The following is a 23,399-nucleotide window of genomic DNA, read 5'->3' as shown; positions in this document are numbered from 1 at the left end:
AGACTAAAGAGCAGGAAAAAAGTAATGAAAATGGCTGAACAGAGCCCATGTTACAAACAAGCTGATAGCAAGCATACCAAAAAACACACTGTGTTTACAGAAGGAAAAGTAAGAGAAAGGGGCAGGAGGAATATTCAAAGAAATAATGACATAGAAACTCCCAAAATTAATCAACAATATGTATATACACCTTAGAGGAGCTCAAAGAACCTCATACAAGATAAAATCATAGAGGAATGTGTACAGACACATGGTAATCATCCCATTGAATGGCAAAGATAAGGAGAGAGTTCTGAAAGCTGCAAGATCAAAGCAATGCATTTCATACAAGCAAATTCAAATAAGAAAAAAGTGACACTCATAAGAAATCATGGAAGTAAAAAAACACAGGCATGAAATTCTTACAGTGTTGAAAGAAAATACTTGATATTAAGAACCACAATACTAATAATATTTTTAAAAATACTAATAATATTATGCCTGGTGAAACAGTCTTTCAAAAATAAGGGAAAGATTAATAAGGCATTCCCAATTTTTTTTTAAATACTAAGGGAGGAGTTGGTCAGCACAAAATCTGCCATACAATTGTCAAGTGAGTTCTTTTGACTGAGAGGAAAGCACAGTGGTTCAAATTGGCATACAAAAAAATCAAGATTTCCAGTAAGGGTAACCCTTTGTGTAATTGTAAATACCAGTAATATTATATGGTATTTTGGTTTTAACTCCACTTTTTACTACTTACAAGTCTAAAATTTGAGTAAATGAAAAATAATGACAAATCTATTGTTTTGGATATTCAATGTATGAAGACACAATATGTAGCAAGTATGACAAAAATGCAGGTGAAATGTATAAGGACAGTGCTTGTATAATTGAGAAATATTAAATACACTTCAGTTTTTATGGCTAAGAGATTGCCAAGTGAGTGGAAGTCATTCCAGAGGTTAGGCTTATGCACCTCTCAGCAGGATGTCATTGCCTGCCACAGTAAACAGTGCCTCAAACAGCCAGGCTTCTGAGGGAATTAGAGGCATCCAGACAGTATAGAGGGCAGATGAGTTAAGGAATTCAGCACCCTATCAGAGGGCCATACTTTGGAATTTATGCTTCCAAGTGTAACAGAGTTAGGCTCATTTATAATTTCCCTACATATGGCTCTTTTGACCCTTCTATTTGAACCTATAGCTTGCAATATACTTATTAAATATATGTTCCAAAGACTCAAATCTTTGGTCTATTCATCTGCTGGTTAAGCCCTGAATCTCAGCAGAGTTGCAACACCTACTCTCCTGTTTATTGGACCCACTCAGAACAACAAACAAGAAGATGATGTTGGACAATGCCCATCCCAAGGATCTGAAGGTACCTTCAACTGTGAGCAAGATAGTTCCCTCCACCTGCTCCACGGGATCTAAGCCCTTCTCAATTAGAAACACAGTGAGCATCACCGTCCCCAAATCCTCAAGATTGGGGAATGAACAATGGACTTAAGTAGGCTTACTGTTATTCTATTATAGACTTATTATTCTAGCAATGGAAGAACTTTTATCAGTGATATAAAAGCAGTGGCCACCAGAGGTTCTGAGGAGAGGGAGAGGGAGTAATATGTGTAACTTGGCATCATTTCTGGGACATTGGAATTATCCTGCATGACATAGCAATGACAGATACAGGCCATTATATGTTTTGTCATAACCTATAAAACTGTGCAGGGCAGAATGTAAACTATGAACTATAGTCCATGGTTAGTTGCAATGCTTCAATATATGTTCACCAATTGTAACAAATGCACCATACTAATGAATGATTTTAATGTGGGAATAGAATGGGTGAAGGATATGGAAATCTGCTATATTTTTTATGTAGCATTTATATAATCTAAAGCCTTTTAAAAATAAAAACATTTAAAACTATAATTATAATTTTGCAAAAATTCAAATTGATGCTGCTTTTTCATAATATTAATACTGAGATAGTTTATGGGTGAAGGAATTATATGGGAACTTTTATTCCTGCATGATTTTTCTGTAATCTGTAACTGCTCTAATTAAAAAAAAAACTGCTCACTGTGACAAATAACAACACTATACACTGCTAAATATTCAATTAAATAAGAATACAGCAATTATAATTATATGTGTATCTAACAGCAGAGCCACAAAATATGAGAAGCAGATATTGGCAGAATTGAAGGGACAAATAGATGGTTATGCAATAATAGTAGGAGACATCAATAAGACACTTTCAGTAATGAATAAAACATCTAGGCTAATGGTCTATAGAGAAATAGAGGACAAATAATAAACTAATATAAAATGCTAAAAGTAGGGAGAACTGCATATAGGGGTATATGAGAACTATTTACTATATGTAAACCAACAACTGTCGTAATAAATAACATGAATATAATGTAAACAACTAGTAAAATTAGTTGTTAATATTAAAATTTGCATTCCAAGTAACAAATAGATTTAAAAAGTACTTTAAAATTTTTAATTTAAAAAAATGAACTTGCGATTCTCAATATATATTTGGCAGGATTGTTGGTGATTTAATATACTTAATTTATTTTGGAAATGTAACATAAATTATGTCATATCTGCATAATTCCATGAACCTATATTTTCCAGATAAACACTTTTTGATGTTACAACATTATGCAAGGGCAAAACACATTGCCATTGCAAAATAGATAACATACCTAAATCTAGCAGATGAGAAAATGTTTATTAATAAGTTTTCAGGTTCCAAATTGAACCTATTTTTTAAGAAACCACAACTTGTGGATTTTTACTGCAGAATATTATTATTAAAGAAGAATATTGATTGTCTTAAAGCTCTTATTAAATACTTTCTCTTTTCAAACCATATATCTGTGTGAGGCCATATTTTCTTTATATTCTGCAATCAAACCAGTGTTTGATTGAAATGAATGAAAAAGCAGGTACGAGAATTCAGCTATTTCCCAGTAAGCTCAAATAAAATAGATTTTCAAAAGGATAAAATAATCTCTTCTATCTCAGAAAATCATTTTTATTTGTGAATTAGCATATTTTAATTGTAGTGTAGCATTAAAAAGATCTATTATTCATTTTTAAAATAATTTCAATATATTTATGTATGTATGCTTTAATTAATAAGATGGTAATTCTCCTTGGATATACACTATTTACTTTAAAATTATTTAGGTTTTCAATAATCTTTATAGTACAAAGCAACCCTGAAACAAACAAAACAAAACAAAACAAAAACTTAAGACCAGATGATTATGTAAATTCAATTAAATTAGGTTCTGCTAAATTTCAAGTAAGCTCAAATAATATACTTTTGTGTGTTTTTTTCCTATAATTACTCTTTTCTGAGTGCTATATTTCATGAAAAGAGTACTATGGCTTAATTAAAGGCTAGTTATCACTTTTCCTCAGTGATGTTCAGAAGACAAAACATCCCAGCTCTGTTTTGTTTCACATTGAATATCCTTGCCATATCAGGACATTTTCTGTAGCCTCTGTTAAGCTGAGCAATCGTTCATAAATTTGCTTTTTTGCCAAAAATTCACATATAAAGACTGAAAACATGGAGTAATTATGAAAGTTTGTCAGGATGAGCTTGTGGTTTTTGAAACCCTTTCTGAGTGTTTTTGATGAAGAGAAAAATGTCCTACACTAAGTCAAGGGAGATTTCTGCTTTCATAGAATTGACGTTTTTACCTCTACTCACTAAACTTACCCCAAAAACTTTTGTAACTGTAATAACAAATTGTAGCTCTTTGTGGAGACTCCTTTTATGTGTGTGTGAGGTAACAGGGTTGGGTAATGAAACAAGGACCTTGTAAGTGGGAAGCCAGTGCTCAAACACTGAGCCACATCAACTTCCCTTCTCTGATTTTTTCATTTGTTTGCTAGTTGTCTTTGTTATTAGGAGGCACTGGAACCAAACTGGGGACCTCCAATGTAGGAAGCAGGTGCACAACTGCTTGAGTCACAACCACTCCCTGGACTTGTATTTTATTTTATTTATTAATTTTTTTTCTTATGCATGCTTTTTCTTTTTTTTAAATTTTTTTCTCTTTATTTTTTTAAATGTTACATTTAAAAAATATGAGGTCCCCATGCACCCCCCAGCCCCCTCACCCCTCTCCTCCCATATCAACAACATCTTTTATCATCATGGGACATTCACTGCATTTGGTGAATACATTTTGGAGCACCACTGCACCACATAGATGATGGTTTACATTATAGTTTGCACTTTCCGCCATGCACGCGTCAGACTTGTATTTTAGAGCATTCATTTCTAAGACATTATTTTTTAAGCAAATCAATTTTATTGATAGATTTTAATGAAACAAACAGTTCATCCAAAATGTGCAATCAATAGTATTTGGAATAATCACCTAGTTGTGCATTCATCGCTTCAAACATCATTAGAGAATTTTCATTGTTTCAATAATAATAGTTAGCAATAAAACAGATAAACAAGAAAATTCTTCACCTGTCAAGCTCTCTATGCTTCCTCTTCTGTAGATAGTTGCTATTTCTGCTTATTTTTGCACAATTGTTTATTCATAAGCATTTTATCGAGATATAGTCACATTTGATATTATCTATCCAAAGTATAGAATCGATGTTATTTAGTTCTTCTTAACCTCTGCCATGTTCTGATACTCTCTTGACTGGCAATAGTTAATAAATATTTTATGAATAATGATAAATGGGCAACTTTGCTCTGACCTGCTTGTAGGGGTAGTAATTCACAATCTAGAATTTATTTAAATCATTGTTCTCTTCCACATTCAAGATAACTTCAAAATTCTTTTGGTAAGAATCCTACTATATGCCACATCCACTTTTCCTTGCTTTTGTTCTATAATAAATTCTAGAATGAATCCTATTTTTTATTGAATTTAGTAACTACTGGCCAATTTATTCATTTTTCTTGCTAACTTTTTACATAATATGATTTTCCTTCATGTCATACCTTAAAAATAAAATTTTATAGGGGTTGAATGACCTTATGGATTTACCCTAATGTGAATAAATTATTTTTATAATCTGACATAAAATTGAAAATATATTGAATAAACAGTGAATATGTAATATTTTGAATACGTCTCATGTTTCAGGTTAAAAAAACTCATTTGGAAATCTTATTGTTAATAACACTATTACAAATTTAACTAATCTCAAGAGTATATTTAAAGAATCCTTGTCATTTAGAAGCTAGAAGAAAACTGGCTTCTCAAGATGGTGTAATCAGGTTATCCCTGGGGCTCCTGAGAAGTGTGACCATACATGTTCCCCCTAAAGAATAACAATATTTATAAAGAATATAGAATCACAATTGTAACTATGATTATGGGTAAATATGCATTTCCTAGAAAAGTGACTCCTCAAAGTGTGAAGCAGAAGTGGAGATTTTATAAAATGTCTGTAATTATGCAAAGAACATATTCACTTTCAGAAGATAAACATGTTTACTAATATTTCAGGAATTTTTTTATGTTTTGATTTGTGTTTCTTTAAAAGGACTAATGAAAAATCACTGACATAGCTTATAGTTCTTAAGACTTTTAGTACACTTAACTCTGTCTGTGCCATATAATAAATTGATAATTACAGAGAGTCTGAAAGTTTCTGTTTTATTATAGGTGATTAGGTTTAAAAATGGTACCTGATGCTACAAATGCAACCCATTGACTATATTCCAATACTGAAAATATAATGATACAGACATTACCAAAAAATTGAAGTAGCATAAGCAGTATGAATTAAATATTACTTGAATATTGTAAAGGACAAATAAGAAATTCAAAGGCAACAGTGAGTGACCAAAGAATTTCATGGAAATCAATCCTTATAAGCAAAAATAGCCCTTAAAAAATGAACACGTAAATCAAGATGTCCAATGAATTTTTTACTATGAACAATCTCTTATATTTGTTTGCAAGGTACTAGGAAATACCTACTCTCCATGAAGATTGATAATATGCACTTGCAGTTCATATATTTAACAATTGATGAGGAATTGGTAGCTCAGTCATTCTGGCTTTTTACTGTATATGAAATTGTTAAGTAATTGCTAAATATCCCTGAATTAATAAGGAGCAGGGACAAATAATGAACTCTCTCTCTCTCCCTGTATTACTGAAGGCTTGCATTTAAATATCATGCCGCACTCTGAATTAGAAGATATATGGTATATTCAGCCCAGAGAAACTTGAGAATTTAGCATGCTGATTGCAAAAATGCAATCTGAAGTGATGAAGGATAGGAATAAGAGTTATTAGTATAAACAAAATTGTGTGATTTGATAAAGGAAATTTAAAAATCACTTGGAGCTTTGGTTCTGCCCAATAACACATGGGTAGATAAGTAATATCAAATGAGTATTTTTTTATATTTAATAAAATGCAAAGGGACTTTTCTTCCTCATAAAATTGAGGGTGATAGAAAAAATATGCATAATAGAAATTATAGAAAAATAATTTGCAAAATTATAGTTCAGAAATGCAAAAAAAATCATATGAATATAATCAATGAAATAAATCAGCTTTATTAGATCATTGTCATGTAAAATACTAGTCAAATTGTATATTTTATAATTATAAATGGATTATATATATAATTATTAATAATGAAATTGCAAATTCTAACATTTTCAGTAATTACTCCTCCATTATAATTTCTCCACAGATAGAAATATATAGTTCTGAAATTATATCCCTCATGATTTGTAGTTTTTGAACTTGAATATATTTAAGACTAAAACATGATTTCTTTAAGGTTTGGCATGATCAAGACAAACAGAAGTAAGAGAGTTTTGGTTACAATAGCAATTTTGAATGAGAGGATCTAGCAAAATCTAGAAAAGCACATAAGCAATATATCTGGACAGAAAATTAGTCCTTCCCCAAATATTGGATTTCATGCATGATGGACAGAAGGATGCTTTGAGGAGAAGAAATGTCAGGTGGGACAATTTTCTTAGATACTGTTTGAAAAGTGAGAGAGTAAGCTAAACAAACAAAAAGGGAATTTTGTATAGTCTGCAACTGAAAATTTGGAGCCCATCAGAATCTTATGATAATTATTTTGTTTTGTTTGGAAATTGCTGCAGCGGAGGAGAGAAGAGGCTCCTATGCTTAATTTTTAGAACAAGTGAAAAGAATGTGGGATAAGGCATAATCCATCTAGTATCCCTTGGATTAAAAACTTTCTAAGAAAAATCTCAGAATTGTTCATTAATTGTGATACAGAAACCAATATTTATTCAGGTGACCAAACATTAGACTATTTTAGTAACATCTGAATCAGCTGGTACGTGAGAAAATAGCTGTTTCGTGTTTCCTAGAAGAGTTTGAAATGATATTTTACTGACATAGTGTAAATATGACTGAAAAATGAAGAGTTAATGACCTTGATTTAATTTTATATCATTTGATATTTTAGAATTTTGGATCTTATTAATATCAAAATTAAAAAATTAGAACAGAGTTGGAAAAGAGGGTACAAGGGAAATACATAAAAACATTGGCTTCAGAGTACTGCATTCTGTCCATTTCCTCTAAGCTTAATTCTGTGTGAGAAGCTTAACTGTCATGGCATTATATTTGTAAATTCATTGGGTTATTTCCATTTTGCTTTTAGTATATTCTTATTTTCTATTTTGATTACAGGGAAACAGCAGTATATTAGGAAAAATGGATAATCTTACTATTTTCACAGAATTCCTCCTGAAGGATATCACAACCACCCAAGACCTGCAAGTCCTCCAAGGTCTGATGTTCTTAATTATGTATTTGGGAGCTGTGATTGGGAATTTTCTAACTGTTATTATAATTATAAATGACCCACACCTGCACACTCCAATGTACTTCTTTCTAGGCAATCTATCCCTCATAGACCTTTGCTGCATTTCAGTTACTGTTCCAAAAGTGATTGTGAATTCACTGTCAAACCATAAACTAATTTCCCTCCCAGCATGTGCTACTCAAATTTTCCTGTATATCTTGTTTGGATCCACAGAGTTTTTCTTCCTGGTTGTGATGTCCTATGATCGCTATGTAGCCATTTGTCACCCTCTGCACTATGGACTGACTGTCACCCCAAGCCTGTGCACACAGGCAGCTGGTGCTTCATGGGCATGTGGCTTGGTCTATTCTTCTATCCACACAGGTATCATGTTCAGGCTTCCCTTCACAAAGTCCAATGTGATCCATCAATATTTCTGTGATGTGCCACAAATTTTGAGGATCTCCTCTTCAAGTGTTCAGTTTCATGAGTCTATGGCCTTAGTTCTAAGTTCTTGTATTTTATTAGTATGTTCTGCTTTTATGTTTAAGTCTTATATTTACATATTTTCAATGGTCCTTAGGATGCATTCTGTGGAAGCCTGCAACAAAGCCCTATCCACCTGTACCCCACAGTTGGCAATTTTGATTTTGTTTGCAGTTTCTGGGTTGACTGCTGTCTTTAGTTCCACTGCAAATGACACATCTCTTAGTAATCTCCTCATGGCTATGTTCTACACCATGGTGCCCCCATTCATAAATCCCATCCTCTATAGCCTACAGAACAGAGAAATTAAGATTGCTCTATGCAGAATATTCCGAAGATGTTTTGAAATGCCTAACAATGTTTTATTTCATATATGTTCTTAAATTTGAATCTCTCCCTATTAAATATCCAGAGTTTTGTTCTCTATATGTTATTTTGTTGTTCACATATGTGACAGTGAGCTATACATTAGCATCCTAATTTTTCAACTCCATTCTTTTTTAATTCAACTATTTACCAGGAAAATATTTTCCACATTTTAAAATTTACTTAATGATGCTAGGATGACTTATACTAAAAACAGAAAATGATACCATTTGTTGAAGCCACTGTATGAGTACCAAAACAGGTGCCTATGCATGTGACAGAAATTCAAGGTACAGGATACTGTTAACCTAGAAGACAATATTGAGATTGTTACATTAGAGAATTCAATTTAAATTGCTTTCTTTCTATTTACCTTTCTACAACTGTCTGAATGAATTATTACAGTCATTAGGAGTGAGAGATAACTTCAGAATTAAAGATAAAGTAAGGGTATAACACAAGGATATCATAGTTGCTTCCCTCATTAAAATGTAGACTATAAGAACCCGTCTACAACAGAGCTTATCTTTGGGAAGATTTTTCTTCCATCCTCCAATCTAGTGGAGTTGCTGACTCACTTAATCTTTCTGCATGGTGAAGAGCAAGTACTACGAAATGGAAATTCTTGAAAAACTGGTCCTAGATATGCTGAATTAAAGGAAAATGAAAAAAAAGCAAAGGATACAGAAAAATATAGATGAATACAAAATAATATCAATGGAGAGATGAAAATTTTAAAAAAGAGACAAAGAACACCATAACGCAAATTAAAAATTCCTTAGAGATGTCAAGCAGCAGATTGGAGATGGAAGAAGAAAGAATCACACAATTTGAAGATGATAAAATTGACATCATTCTGTCTAAAGTCAGAAATAAAATATAGGGAAATAAAAAACTAACACTAAGAAAACTTGAGGAACCTGTAAGGCAAGGTGAAGCACAACAATAAATGAGTTATTGCAGTTACAGAAGGAGAAGAAACTGAGAAAGGTAAAAGATAATTGTCAAAGAAATAATGGGTGAAAACTTCTGAATCTTAATGAAAGAAATGTTGTACATATGGAAGAGATCTAACAACACCAAATAGGAAAATCCCAAATAGACCCATACTACAGAATTTTATAATCAAACTTTTGAATGCTAAAGATAGAGATAATTTTAAAGCCAGAGCAGAGAATCAACACATCATATAAAAGTGAGCTTCAATATTATTAATTGCCAATTTTTCAACAAAAACGAAGGTTTATAAGGCACTGGGAGGAAATACTTAAAATGTTGTAAGAAAATAATTACCTACTAAGAATATTATATCTGGTGAGACCATCATTCATAACTAAAGAGAGGTTGATAATTCATTCCCAAATATACAATATCTGAGGGACCTTGTAACTATTAGACCTGCTCTGAAAGCAATGGTAAAGAAAGTTTCTCAGAATGAGAAAAATGATGCTAGAAATACAGTGATGTAACATAAAAAAAGAAAAGAAAAGATCTCCAGTAAGGATAATAACATGGGTCACTATAAAAGCTAGTACTGTTGTGTTTTGGTGTGTAACTCCACTTTTTACTTCCTGAATGATTGAAAAGGAAAATTCACAAGATACAATGATTAAAGCAGTGTTTTTGACTCATAATATATAATAAGTAATTGTTGAAAATAACTACGTATAGATGCAGGCATAGGAATATAGGAGAATAGTTTGTGTGCCATTGAAGTTAATTTGATATCTAAGCAAACAAGATTGTTACAGACATAAGATGCTAAATTTAAGTTCCATCTTAACTACATAGTACATAAGAGAGAACATGCAAGTTTACAGGAAAAGATGTTAGAATACAGATAGCAAACTGGAGGAGGATAAGCATGTGGATAATTAATAAATAGTGGCTCTGAAAATTCCATTATGCAAAATGTAAAATTTTGGTAATGGAAGGTGATAAAGGTAAAAAAAAAAACAGTAAATATTGGACATCTCATTGTGCTTGGGAATGGTTGATATGGGAAAATTTATTTTGTGTGTCTGTGTGTGTGTTTTGTGTATGTGTGTGTTTTGTGTATGTGTGTGTATGTGTGTGTGTGTGTGTATATATATATATTTACAGAATTTTTTACAAAGCCTGAGCACATAAAGAGACAATGAAAATTAACTGCAATTTATGATTATGAATAGGCTATAATAAAGGAGAAGACAGGGCCAAAAAAGGACATTTAGGAAAACATGAAAAATTTTGGATATAGATTATAAGCTTTATATCAATGATAAATGTATTGAAATATCTAACTATTCATATTGTGGTTACATAAGTGAGTATCCTGGTTCTTAGGAAATGTCCATGACTGTATAAATTTTAATGAGTATGAGGTATACTACCTTATATGTGAATAAAATGGATTTGTAGATGGATAGACAGATATTAGAGATAGAGAAATTCATAGACTGATGGATACATAAAATGATATGGCAAATTTTGCATGATAAAAATAGTTAAATGTTAATATTAGTAGATGTGTGTATCTACACAGATGAGGAGTTGGAGTTCTTTGCATGGGTTTGATATTATTTTTGTTAACTGCCCTGTACTTCTGAAAATATTTCAAAATAAAAAAGTTAAAAAATAAGTAATTCTAATAGAAGTGTGAAATGTGTCCACATTCCTCTAATCCCTGAAATATATCCTTTCATTTTCAATTTTTAGTAATTGATGACACCATTAAATTTATATTAAAAATTACATTGCGAGAAGTTCTGGGAAGATGACATTGGAGTAGGCAGGCCAGGCTCAACTCTCACACAAAAACAATAGAGAAAGTGCCAAAATCTGTCCAAGGGACCTGCTTTTGGAAACAACAGACAATGAGAGTTCTGTGCAATACACAGGAGGAAGAGAGTCAGAGAGGTGAGGAACCTGAAACTAAAAAAACATTAGTAACTAAATCCGCATAACACAGGGACATGTTCCCATTGTCCAACCTCAAGACATAAATCCTGGGAAAAAACCTGGCTCACTTTAGCTGAGAGGGGAAGAGACTTTTTCCTTCCTATCAGCTGTTAGAAGAGAAGAGAAAGGAAGAGTCAGAAGGCTTCTCTTCAGTGAATTCACTTAGCAGAGATGGCTATGAATCTTGGTCTGAAAGAAGTAGAAAGAAACACCTTTGTGGAAATACTTGGTGATGACAAACATCTGCTAGCCCACCAGGAAACTGAAAGAGAGTAAATTCATCAACATATAGGTGCCTAGACATCGGCAAAAGATTTCAATCCACAGGAGGAAACAGGAAGAGATGGCCCATCCAAAGAAGCAAACCAAATCCTGAAGAGATAAAGCATTTGACAGACCTCTAATCAATGACAATAATACAAATCTCCAAAATCAATTCAAAGAATTGAAGGGAAATATGACAAAAGAGTTAAAGGATATTGAGAAGACACTGGGTGAGTATAAAGAACAATTTGAATGACTGCAAAGAAAAGTAACAGACATGGGAATGAAAGACAGGATAGAAGAGATTAAAAATAATGTAGGGGCACACAGCATAATTGAACCTATGGAGGACAGAATTAGTGATTTTGAAGAAAGAGCATCTGAACTGGATAAGACAGAAGAACAGAAAGAGAAAAGAATGGAAAAAATGGAAAAGGGTCTCTGGGGAATGAGTGACAATGTGAAATGCACAAACATATTTGTTATAAGTGTCCCAGAAGGAGAATAGAATGGATAAGAGGCAGAAAGAATATTTGAGGAAATAATGACTGAAAACTTGTCAAACTTTAAGGAAGACATAAATATCAATATCCAAGAAGGACAATGTTCCACAAACACAGTAATTCCAACTAAACCTACTGCAGGATTCCTACTATACAGTACAACAAATATCAGGGATAAAGAGAAGATTCTGAAAGAAGCAAGAGAAAAGTAAAGCATCATATAAAGGGAAAATCAGTACTTTTAAGCAAGGACCTCATCAGAAACCATGTAGGCAAGAAGAAAGTGATATGATGTATTTAAGGTACTGAAAGAGAAAAACTGCTAGCCAAGAATTCTGTATCTGGAAAAACTGTCTTTCAAAAATGAGGTTGAGTTTAAAGTCTTTACAGAGAAACAAAAACTGAACGAGTATGATACCAAAGATGGTAATTACAAGAGATTCTGAAAGAATTGCTTCAGCCTTAAATGAAAGGAAAAAACAAGAGTGAGAAATTTGGAGAAGAAAGTATATTTGAAGTTTATTAGAAAGGGTAAATTAAAGGGTGAAAAGAGTGTAAGAAATGACAATGGAAATCCAAAAGAAAAAAAATGGAGGAAGTAAAGCCTTTAAGGAAATAACATTGAATATTAATGGCTTAAACTCCCCAATCAAAAGTCATAGACTAATAGAATGAATAAACTAAATATGAACCATCCATATGTTGTCTACAAGAGACTCACCTCAGACATAAAAAAAGGTCAGAAAAAAAAATTCCATGCAAATAGTAACTTAAAAAGTGTTGGAGTAGCAATGCTAATATCAGACAAAATCGATTTTTAAAAGCAAAACTATTATAATGGATGAAGATGGTTATTATATATTAATAAGCAGGGCAGTTCCTCAAGAAAAAATATCAATAACAAATCCTTATGCACTTAACCTGGGTGCCACATGATACATGAGGCACACATTCACAAAATTGAAAGGAGAAATAGATATGTCTGAAATAATAGTTGGAGATTTAAATAAAACACTGTCAATATTGCATGGAACATATGGACAGATGATAAACAGAGAGCTTCAATAATATGTAAATGAACTAGCCCTAACAGATAATTGCAGCTCATTACACCACAAAATAGCAGGGTATGCATTCTTTTCAAGGGCCCATGGATCTTACTCCAGGATAGACAATTTTAAAAACTGAAATTATACAAAACACTTTCTCTGATCATAACAGAATGAAGCTGGAAATCATTTAAGGAAGGAAAAATGGAAAATTCAAAAATATATGAGATTAAACAGAATATTTTTAAATAATCTGGGTCAAAGAAGAAATTACAAGAAAATTCCATGAGTACCTAAAGATGAACGAAAATGAGAATACAACATATAAAACCCTATGGGAAACTGCAAGGGCAGTGCTGAGAGGGAAGTTTATAGCTGTCTCTTCTTACATAAAAAATAAGAAAAGCTAAAATTGAAGATCTAACTGCACTGCTGGAGGAACTAGAAAAAGAATAACAAACTAATCCCACACAAAGCTGAAGGACAGAAATATTGAAGACTGGAGCAGAAGTAAATGAAATTGCAACCAAAAATCAATAGAAAGAATCAATGAAAACAAAATTTGGAACACAGATATTAACAAAATAGAATGACAAAGAAAAAAGAGAGAAAATACAAATAAAATAAAAAATGATAGGGGAGTATCACCACTGACTGCAAAGAAATAAAAGCAATTGTATGATGATACTCTGAACAAATATACACACACACACAAATAGATATGGTTGACAAGATGCACAAATTCCTTAAAAATACAAACAACTTAATCAGACCCTAGGAGAAATAGGAGATCACAACAAACAAACCACAAGTGAAGAGATTGAAACAGTCATCAGAAACCTTGCAAAGATTAAAGGCACAGAACCAGATGGTTTCACAGGTAAATTCTACCAGTCATTCAAAGAAGACCTAATACAAATTTTGTTCAAGCTATTTTAAAAAATTCAAGAGGAAAGAACAAAAATAATCCCTCATTTTATGAAGCCAAAATAACCCTAATACCAAAACCAGATAAAGATACTACAAAAGAAGAAATTTCCAAACCAATAACTCTAATGAACATAGATGCAAAAATCCTCAGTAAAATATTTGAAAACAGAATCCAAAAGCACGTTGAAAATTATACACCACAATCAGGTGGGTTTTATACCATGTATGCAACACAAGAAAATCAGTGTACTAAACCACATTAATAAACTGAAGAAAAAATCATATGATCCTCTAAATTGATGCAGAATGGCATTTGAATAAATATAACTTACTTTTTAAAAAATTGAAATTTTTTATTATCTTTTTTTAAGATACATGGACCACACAAAATGATACATTAAAAATATGAGGTTCCCATATACCCAACTCCCCACTATCCCTACTCCTCCCGCATTGACAACTTCTTTCATTAGTGTGATACACTCATGGCATTTGATGAGTAAGTTTTGGATCATTCCTACACAACATGAATTATAGATTATACTGTAGTTTACCCTCTCTCCTATTCCATTAAGTTGTTATGGCAAGATATATAATGTCCTGCATCTGTCCCTGCAATACCATTGAGGACAACTCAAAATCCAGAAAATATCCTAATATCACACCTCTTTTTCCCTCTCGCTGCCTTCAGCAACTCCAATGGCCACTGTCTCCACATCAATGATATAATTTCTTCCATTGCAAGAGTCACAATATTTCTATTGTAGAATAATAGCAAGTCCACTCTAATCAATATTTTATCGCTCCATCTTGAGGAAACTGGGATGGTGATGTCCACTCCACCTCTAAATCAAGAAGGGGTTTTGGTGCCAAATGGCTGATAGATGGAATTCTCCTGCTTGCAAATGTAGACTCTCTCAGTTCCCTGGTGAGGTGGTTGACCATTCTCACCTCCCTATTAGCTGACCTGGGTAAGTCCAATGATCTGGAGAGTAGGTGCTGCAACTCTGCTGAGGCTCAGAGCCCTGTTGGCACATAGACAGTCCAAATTCTCCCAAGTATACACCAACCACAGTGACAACCACAGGTTCAGTGAAAGTGCCAGAACAGGCATGCATAAAGAGGTCACATCTTAGTCCCACTCCATCACACTCAAGAGCACTAATTCGAAAGTAGGGCCACTGGCAAGGCACTGAATGCCAGAGCAACTTGTCCTGAGTGAAGGACCTGGGTGTCTCCTTAGCCCTCAGGAGCACCACAACCTGGAGTTGTATCTACTTTTGACTGTCTCTGAGTCCCTGCTGATGTGTGCATAAGTGTGATCCCTCTGATGAGTTCCTGTCTCATTTGAAGTGTCTTAGTCATATAAACTCATTTGTCTCTACCATTTCTCCCTTTTAGTCAAGGTCTTTTTTTTAGATGCATCACTAACTGATGCTTGGTAATAATCCCTTGGTGCCAGGGAGGTTCATCCCTAGGAGACATGTCCCATACTGGGGGAAGGTAATGTTTTTACCTGCTGAATTTTTTCTTAGAGAGTGCCCACATTTGAGCAATGTAGATGGTCTCAGGAGGTATCTCCTAGCCATTGTGCAGCTCTAGGCTTAGTTGAAATTTCAAGCAACACAGGCTCATAAGCATATTCATCAGTATACAGGGTCCATCATTGGATCTTCCTTCTTCACTGGTTTTTGCCATTGTACTTGGGGGATTGTTGCTACTCCATCGGGGAGTACAACAGAGTTTTCTGGAATGGGGACTCAGTTCCTCAGTAGTCATGTGAACTCTACCACCTATGTCAATACCCAATGAACATCTGAACATATCTATATACCCTATATGTATGCCCTGGAGAACTCTTTCTCACCCATGCATCCCTCTTCAATGATACCACATGTCAGTGCTCCTCTCTTGCCTCAGTTGAACCCCTCTGTGACCCGAAATTTCTTAAAAATTGAAGTCTAATATATTGCCAAATTAAATTAATAGGAAAATAAAACGGTAATGATAGATTTGAAGATTAGAAATATACATTAATTTAGAAAAACTAAAATAAAGTGAAAAAATAAATTGGAGTTTTAAAAATGAAAAATACCGTAAGAAAAAGTTTTTTTAATATTTTGCCTTTCATCACTGTAATAGGTGTTACCCTGTGTGTACAGTAGCAAGGCAATCTCTCCCATTTCTTCCTCACTGGCTACAATGTTGTTGTTTTTTATTATTATGTCTTCACAAAGTTTTAGGTCACAGTAAAGTCACATATAGAATATAGGGAACCCCCATATACTCAACATTAAACCCTTTTCTCCCTATCCCAGCAATGATGTTTTTATATGTGGTTGTTATGTTGACCAAAGAAGAACTCAGAAATAGATTCTCCCTTCTGTAGTCAAGTTATTTTTGACAAGGTGGTAAAGCCTTTCCAGATGGACCAGAACAGTCTGTTCAACAAATGGTGCTGAGAGAACTGGGTATACATACCTAAAAGAAGGAAAGAACATCCTTATCTCACATCTTATACAAAAATTAACTTAAAATAGTTCAAGGACCTAAATATAAAAAGTAAGAACCATAAGTCTCCTAGAAGAAAATGTAGGAAAATATCTTTAAGTTCTTTTGGTAAGTGGTAGTTTATTAAACCTTACACCCAAAGCATGAGCGAAAAAAAAGAAAAGAAAATGATAAATGGGATCTCAAAATTGGAAACTTTTGCATCTCAAAGAGCATTATCAAAGGGAGAAAAGGTAGCTGAATCAATGGGAGAAAATATTTGGAAATTACATATCCAGTAAGGATTTAACATCCATGATATTTAAAGAGACCATACAATTCAACAATTAAAGGACAACCTACGCGATTCAAATATCGAAAAACATGAATAGGTAATTGTCCAAAGAAGAAATACAAATGGCAAGCAAACATATGTAAAAATGTTCAACTTCACTAGCGATTAGGAAAATGCAAATCAAAACTACAATGAGATATTATTTCACACCAATTAGATTGGTCACAATTAGAAACTACAAGTGTTGGAAAGGACTGATTATTAAAAAATCAGAAAACTACAAATGTTAGAGAGGATTTGCTGTTGGTGGGAATGTAAAATATTACAACCATAGTGGTTGATTGTTTAGCAATTCCTAAGTAAGTTGAATATAGATTTTCCAATTTACACAGCAATATCACTACTAGGTATACTCCCAGAAGAATTGAGAACAGTGACATGAACAGAATATTGGCATTGTTTATAATTCCAAGAGATGGAATTAACTTTGATGTCCATCAAATAATGAATAGATTTAAAAAATTGTAGTGTATACACACAATGGAATATTATGCAGCTATAAGAAGATATTAAATTCTGAAGCATATGATATCATGGGTGAACATAGAGGACATTATGTTGAGTGAAGTAAGCCAGACACAAAAGACAAATACTGTATGACTGCATTATTATAGACTGAATATATTGTGGAGATAATAATTAGATACAGGTCACCAGGAAATAGGAGGATAGAAAATGGAAAGCTGAGGTTTAATCTGTGCAGAATTGGTAAAATGGTTATAAATCTTTGGAAATGAATAGAAATGGTGAAATATCATCATAATGTTTGTAACCAGCAGAGCTATTATATGGGTATGACTGGCTGAAAAGGAAAGCCTAAGGCATATTATTAGGTGGTAAAATAAAAAATGTAGCATGGGGCTGCATAACATATTAAAATCTCATTTGAAATATGATTAGGGGTAATATTGCATATAAGACATTTTATAAAATGCTAATTTAAATAAAATAGAGGCACAACCAGAATAATGGCTATGTATGGCAGGGGAAGAAGAATAGAGTTTGAAAAGTGATGAATTTTTTCTTTGTCTTTTTTTCCTATTAATATTGTCATTGTTGTAATGAAAATACTCTAATAATGATTAAAGTGATAGATGCACAACTATGTGATTATAACAAATATATTTGATTGTGAACTTTGGATAGATTTGTACTTTATTAATACATGTTAATAACATTGATTTGTTTAAAAAAACATATCAATTAAAGTCAAAGCATTTTATTTTTTAAAAAAGAAAGTTACCTGGTAATTGTTTTGCTAATAGTAAATAAATAAGGACAAATAAATTTATTCGTGTATTGACTTTATCTTCATTAAAGTAAGATTATCAATAAAATTGTTATGAACCTTTAAAAAAACTGCACCTGCCTACAACATGGGAGGCCCCAGGTTTGGTTCTTAGTGTCTCCTAAAGGAGATAAACAAGACAGAATGATGATATAATGGGCTGGCACAGCATGTTGATACAATAAGACGACAGATTGGAGAGATGCAATGAGCAAACACAATGAGAGACTTTACAAGTGGGAAGCGGAGGAGGCTCAAGCCATGGGGCACCTCCCTCCCACATGGGATGTCAGTGTTTTGGTTCCCAGTACCTATGAAAATAGTAAGAAGACAAGCATACTACGAATAGACACAGAGATCTGACAGCAAGCACAAACAATGAAAGGGAGGGAGAAATATAATAAGTCTTTAAAAAATATTAATTTGTTACTCCCTCAGTCATTTGCACAGCTGTTTTCTTGGAAGATGCAACAGTCCAATTCAATATTCAAGAAAGAGTCTTTCTAAGTCAAGGAAACAATTCTGAATGTTTACCTGAGACACTAAGCCTTTATTTTGCACATATCTTGGGTTTTACTTAAATTTATATGTAGACATACTGTCCAAGGTGTATATATTTGATTATGTAGATCCACTATATTTAATTCCCAGAGTAATGATAAAATCATCCTAGCTTTGTTAATTCTCCTTTCAGTTTTTTGTCAATAATATATTTTTTTGGATTACTGAAGATCTAAATTTCTAAGCATACGTTTTTAATTAATATTCCCTTCATGAGGGAAGGTATATCAGGCAAGAAGCTAAAGTTTTTCTAATCTGAATAATTTTTCCAATTTTCTTGTATTTTTGATAACTTAAACATTTAAAAAGAATAAAATGCTTTAGATTACATAAAAATTACATAAAAATATAGGGAATTCCCATACACCTCAACACTCTAAATCCCAAACTTTTTGAGATTAATAACATCTTTTATTAACGTGGTAAATTTGTTATAATTGATGAACACATATTGAAGCATTGTACTGATGAAGGACTAGAGTTTACACTATAGTTTATATTTTCCCAGCTCAATTTTATAGGTTTTGACAAAATGTATACTGCCCTGTATCTGCCATTGCAATTATACGCATGACAATTCCAATGTCTCCAAAATGCACTCATTTTGCTCTTACTCTTCCCTCTCCCTCCAACTCAGAAATTCTGGTGACCACTGCCTTTGTATCAATGATAAATGTTCTTCCATTGCTAGAATAATAGTAAGTCTATTTTAGTCCATAGTTACTTTCCCCACTTATGTTTGTTCATTCCTCAAACTTGAGGATTTTGGAATGGTGATGTCCACCCTTCCTCCAAGGGTGAGAGTGAGCTTAGATCCCATGGGGCAGATAGATAGAACTGTATTGCTTGCAGTTGAAGACATTCTCCACTTCCAGGGTGGGTATTGCCCATCATCATCCTTTTTTTTACTTGTCCTGGGTTAGTACAGTGAATTGGAGAGTAGGTATTGCAACTCTGCTCAATTGGCATAAGAACAAACTAAAAATTTAGGCCTCTGGGACATATATTTAGCAAGTAAAGTGCTACTATAGGCTCAAATAAAAGGGACAGGAGAGCCCTGTGTAGAGAAATTATAATGAGTCTAATTCTGATACACTGAGGAGCATATATTCTAAAGTAAGCCTCATTGAGAGAGTGTCAAATTCCTGAAATTGTCTGCTCTGCCTATCGAATCTAGATGTCTCTAAAGCTCTCAGGAGCTCCCTTGCTTTGGACACTGTTTACGGTGGCAGTCAATGAGATGCTCTTGAGATATGCATAAGGCTAACCTCTGGAATGACCTCCTAAATCAGTTAAAAATCTCAACCATAAAAATAATTTGTATTTAACATTTCCTTTTTCGATTCAAGTCTTTTTTCCAAATGCATCACTTGTTGATACTTGGTAATAATCCCTTTGTGGCAGGGAGGCTTACCTGCAGGTGACATGAACCATGATAGGGAGAATGTAGTGAGTTTATTTGCTGAGTTTGGTTTAGAGAGAGGTCTCATTTGAGCAACAAGGAGGCTTTCAGGAGGTAACATTTAGGCAATATATAATACTAGACTATGTTTCAATTTCACATGAAAAGGTTCTTAAGTACAACCATCAATATCAAGGGTTGGGTGTAATGGTCTGTCCTCCTTCACTAGACACTGTCTATGCATTTGGAAGATTCTTGATCTTCTATTAGACAGTGTAGCAGGAATTCCCAGTATGGGAATTCAACGTGCTTTTTGTTATTGTGTGGGTCCTCCACCCACCAAGAGGATGCCCCATGACCACTTGAACCTATTCATAGACCCTAGAGGCATGCCCTACATTGAAACTTCCCACCAATGTTGCCCCACTGCCACAGTTGTGACACTTCTGTAATAAGAAACATCCCCCTAAACAAAGCCAAACTATAAACAATGAGTAAAAAAGAAATAAAATAATTAAAATATCATGTAAAATTAAAAAGAAAAAGAATAATAAATTTAGAAATATTGCATCATTCATTGCTGTAAGGTCTGGTATCTTTTAGGTATATTGACAATTTCTTCTCTATATCCCCCAAGCGTCTTTTTTTTTTTTTTTTTTTTTTTTTTGAGCTTCATATTCAAAGAAGCTTAGGTTACAGAAAAGTCAAATAGAAAATATACAGGGACGGCGGCCCCGGAGCCCCGCGCTAGCAGCTGCCCCAGCCGCACCGCGGTCGCACAGCCGGCTGTAGAGCGGCGCCGGGGCCGAGCCTGGCGCGCGTGGGCCGCGGCATGTGCCAAGCGGGCAGCGGCTGCCGAGCCGGGGGGCAGCGAGAGCACAGGCCCCGTCGGAGTGGCCGCCCGAGCAGCGCCGGAGACGGGAGAACAGCCCATCTTCACCACCCGAGCCCACGTCTTCCAGATCGACCCGAGCACCAAGAAGAACTGGGTGCCCGCCAGCAAGCAGGCGGTCACTGTTTCCTACTGCTACGACGCCACGAGGAACAGCGGCCGGATCATCAGTGTGGACGGAGCCAAGGTGAGCATCAACAGCACAATCTCGCCAAACATGACCTTCACCAGGGTCGCCGAAGTTCGGGAAGTGCGCCGACAGCAGGGCCAACACGGCTTGGGCTTCTCCTCCGAGCTGACGAAGTTTGCAGAGAAATTCCGGAAAGTGAAAGAAGCTGCCAGAATAGCGAGAGACAAGTCGCAGGAGAAAACTGAGACTTTAAGTAACCATTCCCAACGTCCAGCGTCTATGGGACCGAGGACGAGAAGGCCTCCCACGCCGGCCCTGCCGACGCCCACCCGAACTCTGAGAAGGAGAAGCTCAAGATCGCCTGGACCCAGAGCGCCGCCAGCGTGAAGAAAGGGGAGACGGAGCTGCAGACCCTCCGGGAGAGCCGCGCCCGCCTGACCGCGGCGCTGCCGGAGTCGGCGGCCAGCGTGGAGCAGTGCAAGGGGCAGTGCTCCATCTGCAGAGACGAGAACGACCGGCTCCGGAACAAGACTGACGAGCTGGAAGAGCCGTGCAGCGAGACAGGCCGCGAGAAGAACACCCAGCTGCGGAAGAGGATTGGGGAATTGGAGTCGGAGCTAAGGGCAAAGGAGACGGAGTTGAAAGATCTCAGAAAACAACTCCTACCTCAGCCAGGCCGGAGCGTGAATACGTGTCTGAGAAGTTAGAGGCAGCGGAGAGAGAGAATCAAAACGTGGAAGACAAAGTGCGGTCCCTGAAGACGGACTTTGAGGAGAGGAAGTACCGCCAGCGCCACCTGCAGGTGGAGCTCAAGAACTTCCTGGAGCGCTCCAGGGCAAGACCGACGACCTCCGCGACTTCGGCGCCGACAGCGAGGGCGGCCAGCCCCGGGCGGCCGCTGTTGGCGTTGCTTCTGTAAATGCAGGCGCAGTCCGTCGTGTTTCCAAACCAGCTGTGCCGTCCACGCAGTCCTCCTCAGAATAGAAATCTCCTCTGACTCCTCTGGCCTTGTGAGGGTGTGGGCAACTGGAAGATTCTGCCTAAGGAATCCAGAACAAGGCCTACCTTAAACGTTTATGCAGTCAGAGCAGGGGCATTTTTATCTTTCTTAAGAGCTGTTGCGACCATACAGAGTATTTTCTAATCCAAACACGAACACCCTTTACACCACGCCATTTTGTTCTTTTTATCTAGTAGCGTTCAGAGTATTTGAGCGTCCACCAGGCACCCGTCCGTGGGAGCTGGAAGGTCAGAACGCACTCTCGGTGAATACTGAGATGCTAAATAACAACTGCTTTTAGAGACTTGTGCAGAGAAAGAAGACCGGTTTCTGGTGGGTGCGTTTTCTGGCATGGGGATTGCTTGTATCCACGGCACCCCCAGTTTGTACGGTTGCGACAATGTTCCTTTTCTTGGTTTTAATTTCCCAACAGATGACTGTGCTATGGGAACAGCACACAGTGAGGGCGCCTAGCACAGTGTCTGGCCAGAGTAGGTGCTTAAATTTGTTCCATGACAAAAAAAAAAAAAAAGAAAATTTACAGGATTCCCTTATATCCAAATCCTTCCCACACACCCCTATTAATAAAATTTTACATGTTTATGATGCAGTTGTTGCCATTGATGTACAAATATTGAAGCATTGCTACTAACAATGGTCAGTGGTTTATATTATGGTTTACATTTAACCAGTACACTTTTATAGGTTTTGAAAAAAATTAAAATGACCTGCATCCATCATTGCAAGATTATTCAGAACAATTCCAATGCCGTAAAAATGCCCTATGTTCCATCTATTCTATTCTTCCCTCCCATTCCCCTTGGCACCTATGATATCCACAAAGTTTCAGTTTTTGAAGAATAAGGTTTATAATTACATGCAATAATATTGAGTCTTGATATATTGGTGTGTTTTCTTTTATGAAGCACTGCCAATTTTCTCAAGAGGCT

General features: G+C 35.2%; 1 pseudogene; it reads left to right on the top strand.

Annotated features, from left to right (window-relative positions):
• The window catches only part of LOC131275184 (homer protein homolog 2 pseudogene), a 28,541-nt pseudogene extending 6,108 nt beyond the window's left edge, over positions 1-22,433 (top strand).
• Positions 22,434-23,399: the final 966 nt, after the last annotated feature.

The sequence above is a fragment of the Dasypus novemcinctus genome, chromosome 22 (genome assembly GCF_030445035.2).
Source record: "Dasypus novemcinctus isolate mDasNov1 chromosome 22, mDasNov1.1.hap2, whole genome shotgun sequence".
NCBI lineage: Eukaryota > Metazoa > Chordata > Mammalia > Cingulata > Dasypodidae > Dasypus > Dasypus novemcinctus.
The sequence above is the reverse complement of the archived record's forward strand: the minus strand, read 5'-3'. Positions and strand labels throughout refer to the sequence as shown.